At 49.3% G+C, this 5,760-nt stretch overlaps 1 pseudogene; it reads right to left on the bottom strand.

Annotated features, from left to right (window-relative positions):
• On the bottom strand, positions 1–695 carry LOC127293170 (putative 4-hydroxy-4-methyl-2-oxoglutarate aldolase 2; annotated as a pseudogene).
• Between the last annotated feature and the right edge of the window lie 5,065 nt (positions 696–5,760).

Genomic DNA, 5,760 nt, shown 5'->3' with positions numbered 1-5,760 from the left:
TTCGATGGCATCAAACTATTATTCGCGTTTGTCAAAGCAACCTTGTTACAAAGTTCAGACCTTCAGATATAGCGCCAGCATATTCAGTTAGGGAAGGTAGAAGCAAGCAGCAACACTGCAACAGCAGTCCTCAGTCCTCCTCTTTCATGCACAGTCCAGTTCATTCATTTTACAGGGGATCTGTCTACACGATGAGCTCGGTCCTGGAGACAAGGATCCCGTCGGCGTCGGCGTAGATCCACTCGCCGTCGCAGACCCTGGTCCCAGCTATGGCCACCGGCACGTGCTTCTCGCCCATCCCCTTCTTGTTGGACTTCATCGGGTGCGAGCCCAGAGCACGCACGCCGATGTCGCAGCCGTCGATCTCGTCCACGTCCCGGATGCACGCGTTCACCACGATGCCCGCCCACCCGTTGTTCTGCGCCAGCTGCGCGAGGTTCCCGCCCAGGATGGCGCAGCGCAGGCTGCCGCCGCCGTCCACCACCAGCACCCGGTCCTGCCCCTTCTCCTCCAGGAACTCGCGCACCAGCACGTTGTCCTCGAACACCTTGAGCGTCACGACGGGGCCTGCGAAGACCTTCCGCCGGCCGTACATCCGGAAGATGGGCTGCAGGCGCGGAGCTCCCCGCTGGTGATCAGGTGCGTGTTCGCGTCGCAGACCTCCGCCGTGGCAAGTGGCAAGCCCGCCATCTTCTTAGATTCCGGCCTGCATTATGCCATTAAAAGAAGGGGAAATCTGTAGTAGAGCAGGTGCGCTTTTGCGCACCTTTCCACTTTTTGATTTTCTCTTTTTTATATCTCGTGAATTATTAAATATTCTGATTTGATTTTTCTGCAAGTCACTCAAAAATAACTAATAGAATAGGGGGAAAATAGTTTGAATTTTTTTGCAATTGAAAATTTAAAATTATTTTAAAATTCAAAATAAATTCTTGAAATATATATATATGTAATGACATAAAAAATTCAAAATATTTTTCCCAAATTCTAGTTGTTATTTTTATGTGATCTGCAAAATTTTAAGTTCAAAGATTGTTTGGTGTGAGAGATACAAAAATAAGAAGTTGTTTAAGAGGGAGAAAATAAAAGGTAGCACGAATCTTGATGCAATATAGATGGTATGGATACGGGTGCGCGCTGAGCACCTGCTCCAAAAGTCCACTCTCAGAAAAGAAGATAAACCATTACTCGATCAAGAACTAGTCCTTTTTTTCTTCCTCCCGCGTTGCTCCCGTGGGCGACGGGGAGGAACCCTAGCTCCTTCGCCCCAGAGCCCCCTCCCACCCTCCCTCCCCTCCTCGCCGTCGTCAGACGGCGCGCCGGGCAAAGCCCGGGCGCTGGCGGCGGCGGGGCCCCCTTTCCCCCACGCGTGGAGGCGATGGCGCGGGCCGTGGCGGCCATGGTGGGCGGCGTGCTCGGCGAGGGGCGCGTCGGCGCGGTCTTCGGCGGTGTGGCGGCCTTGCACGGCAGTACCAGCGCGTCGGGATGGCGGTTGCGTCTGCCCTCGCGGCAGCGTGGCGACTTCCGGCGGCGCGGCGACCTCAGCCCTTGGTCCGTCGACGGCAGGACATGGCAGCGGCGATGGAGCTGGTAAGGGGCGGCGCGGGGCAGCAGGTGGCTGGCGACGGCAGCCATGGCGCTGCAGCGCGGCGGCGGGGCAACTCGGGCCTGATCTGGGCCTAGATCTGGGCTAGCTTGGGCCTGATCTGGGCCTGATCTGGGCATGACGAGCCCTGCCTGCTGCGTCCTGTCGGCGACCGCCTCGGCGGTGGAGGGCGGCTGATCCCCTCTGGTTGGCTGCTGTGCTGCCCAACTGCGACCTTGCAGTTCTTCCTCTTCCGATTCATCCATCTTGCAATGGACTATCGGTCGCGCCACGGGCTCGAGTTCGAGGATGCCGGAGCGGCGGCTCTGGATGGCGGGCTACACGATCTGGCTCTCCGGCGGGCAGCGTGGTAGCGGGTGTTGACCGCATACTTCGGCCATGTGGATGGCGAGGTGTGCGGTGGCAGTTGGTCCTGGCTTTGTCGCTGCTGGCGGTCAAGCCCTGATCTAGACCTGGAGTTCTCGGTCCGCTATGGTGGGTCCCCGTCGGGACGCTTGTGCCTTAGACGTGGTGGGTGGGGGAGGTCGAGCGAAAGCTCTGTGCCTTGGCACCGGCGGTGGTGTCACCTGTGGGTGTCACAATCCTCTTGGGGCGCCGCTTTGACCTTTCCCCTTCCTTCCGACACTCAAGGTGAAAACCTACGTCTGCCTCGGGTAGGCGCGGAGACGGCGGCGCTTGGCGTCGTGACCCTCTTGAGGGCGTTGCTGTTGAGTGAGGGTGTTTCCCTGGCACGCCGGTGTCTCCTGAGCTTCTTCTCGGCAATTCTGTGGAGGTTTTTAGCGAGTCTTGTCGTGTATCTTTGTATGTTCAGCATGTGAGGGCCTTCTCAACACCTTGTATCGTTCGGCCGTGTGGCTTTATTAATATAAAGCGGGGCAAAAGCCTATTTCGAGGAGTGCTGAGCGAGGAAAACCATTGTCAACAGGAGTAAGCAAGGCTGGTCAGTCAATCACCAATTCAGCATACCCATATAAGCGAACTATATGCACTTAAGTTCTTAGCACTGCCGTAAGGAAGACATCTTCAGTTATACAGCTTAACAGCTATACAGATCTCAAACAGGGATGGTGCTGAATTTCCATTTAACAAGCATCAGAAAATTCTTCCTTCTTTGGGACTGCATATTAAACAAAAAATGAAGCTGATGACATCACTCCTAACATCACTGGGGTTTGTTTCACAAAATATTCGTATTCCAGTTGTATTTCAGATTTGTTCCATAATTTTGTGTAAGGATTGGTGCGTGGCTAATGTCACTCCTCTAGGTGTAGTTGTCTTTAGAAAGAGTTTTTCGGGGAGAAACCATCCTTCAACGATAGGTCAATGGCTGGTATGTTTCCTCTAATGCCCATTATGACAACATATCATTGGTAGTTGCTCTGGGGAGTGCCCTGGGGGGAGGGGGATTGGTGACAGTGGTCCATTTCCGGCCTTCACGGGTCTAAAGCATAACAACAACTGGCAATTATAAATGTGTTTAAATAATTTTGTTCCTAAAACCAATGACATACTTATTTTGCAGGTCGTCACAGCTTGCTGGAATAACATTGGGGAGCTCCTAGTGTCATACGAGTTGATTTCTTTTTTTTCGAACCATGCATGAGAATTGCATGTATTATATTAAGAAGGGAGAAAAATGCCCAAAAAAGGCAAAGAGTACAAAACAGAATATAGTCTTGTGAAACTCGACCTGACCAAAAAAGGAAAAGGGAAAACACACACAGCAGCCCTAGCGGCGTGACACCTACAGAATGAAACGACCTTTACTTGCTATCGACCACATCCTTGCTTCTGATTGTATCTGATCAATGAGTTGCGGAATTGGTTTGTAAGCATTTTATGTTCCTTTGCCTCCATATCGACCAAGAGACAAGCATGTTGATATAATTCAGTTTCTTCTTGCCTGCGTTCTGCATATTTTTCAACGCTTGTTTCCACCAAGTTCTGAGGTTTTAGCTTGATATTTGAACCACTTGATCAAAACCAGCCCATTTCAACAGAGAGTTCCAAATTATGTTTACTAGTGCGCAACCAATGAATAAATGTTGAGTATCTTCCTCCGTTAAATTACAGAAAACACATTTTTCATTATGGGGAAGTCCTCTTTTGCTAGCCGGTTTTCCGTCCATACCCTTTCACGTATGATCAGCCAAACCACGATTTTGCATCGCAAAGGCGACCATGACCTCCAGATTTCGTTTGCGATATCACACTGAGTTGAGTTGCAGTCTTATAATGAGCCATGTATACTGATTTTGATGTAAATATTCCTTTGGCGTCCCAAGTCCATGTCCACACATCCTCTGCATTTTGGCTTAAATGTATGCCATTGAGTTCTTCCCATATGGCAACGACCTGAAGAAAACCTTGAATGTTAATTTGTTTCTTGATATCATCTCCAAGCTCCATTAACGATCCCGCAGTTCTTCTTGCCTTCTTGCCTTCGTTAGAGGATTAATAGCATGATATATGTCCGGGGCAATGTCTTCTATTGATCTCCCGTTGAACCATATATCGGTCCAGAAGTAGCACCTTTGGCCGTTACCCACGATCACACTTGTCGCCGCATTGAAAATGTGCCTGTCTTGTTCTTCTATGGGACTGGCTAGCGAGCACCATGACTTCTGGTCACCAACTCTTAGATGCCATGCCCATCGAACGCGCATGGCCGTGTTCATGAATTCTAGGTTTAAGATCCCTAACCCGCCGTTAGGTTTGGGATGATAAATTGTTTTCCAATTGACCAGACAATGTCCACCATTAACAGTATCAGTTCCCTTCCAAAGGAACACTCTGCGTATCTTATCAATTGTTTTCAGGACCCATGGAGGCGGATCAAGGAACATCAAGTGGAAAATCGCCATAGCGCTTAGCACGGATTGCACTAAGATTAATCTTCCACTTTGAGTGAGCATGTGGGTTTTCCACATGGCTAGTCTATTTCTGTTCTTTCCTATTAACACTTGGAAGTCTTCTTTTCGTGCTTTTCTGAAATGGAGAGGAAGTCCGAGATATGTTATGGGCATGTTGGCGAACTTGCAATTCAGCATCTCGCTGATTTCCTTGATCTCTTCCTCGTCACAGTATATCAGAGAGACAGAAGTTTTCTCTAGGTTGCACTTCAGACCTGACACATCGCCGAAGATGTCAAGGTGGGACTTTATTGCGACTGCATCCTCAACTGATGCCCGAAGAAATAAGATTACATCATCAGCGTACACTGAAAGCCTTTGGGGAACCTCGCTGCCCCTTCGGAAGGGCTTGATCATGTTGACGTGTACAAGTAGATGCCTAGCCCTTTCCATTAGTTCAGACTTTTGGTTCAAGTGGCTAGTGCATGAAGCTTAACATGGTATCAGAGCCCAGGTCTTGAGTTCAAATCCTGGCTTTCTCAATTTATTCTAAAAATTATCTCCCCCTTCTCGCAGTCTACTGCCGTGTGGTCCTGGCATTCCGCTGCCTCTTTGCCTCTCTAGACGGGGTGTTGACGTGTACAGGTAGATTGCCTAGCCCTTTCTATCAGTTCGGACTTTTGGTTCAGGTGGCTAGTGCATGAAGCTTAACAGATCACTCTATTTTCCTCTGCTTTTTTAAACATGAGAGTGAGAGCCTCCATTACGAGAATGAACAACATGGGGGATAAGGGGTCGCCCTGCCTTAAACCTCTTGCGTGCCATATCTTCAGACCTGGGATTCCATTAAGCAAGATGCTTGTGGATGCCGTAGATAGCAGCATGATGATCCAGGTTTGCCATCGACTACCAAATCCTTTTTGTTGCAGAACATCTAGAAGAAACTGCCACGCGACCGTGTCGAAAGCCTTTGCTATATCAAGTTTTAGAAGTAGGCTGTCTTCTTTTTTCCTCCTTAAATATTTGATTGATTCCTTAACTAACTTAAAGTTATCATGAATGGATCTTCCTTTCATGAAGGATCCTTGGTTTTTTTCGACAAGGTCGAGCAGAACCCTGCTCAAGCGGTTTGCTAGAACCTTGGAGAGAATTTTATCAAGGCTATGAATAAGACATATCGGTCTGAAATCACCGGGCTCTTTGGCGCCTTGTTTTTTGGGGAGGAGGACTGTGTATGCGCCATTTATCTTATCCAAAGCTCGCAAATCTGCGGCATGGAAACAGTTGAACACCTCCAACAGA

The sequence above is a fragment of the Lolium perenne genome, chromosome 4, assembly GCF_019359855.2.
Source record: "Lolium perenne isolate Kyuss_39 chromosome 4, Kyuss_2.0, whole genome shotgun sequence".
Taxonomy (NCBI): domain Eukaryota; kingdom Viridiplantae; phylum Streptophyta; class Magnoliopsida; order Poales; family Poaceae; genus Lolium; species Lolium perenne.
This window is presented reverse-complemented; position numbering and strand designations above follow the sequence as displayed.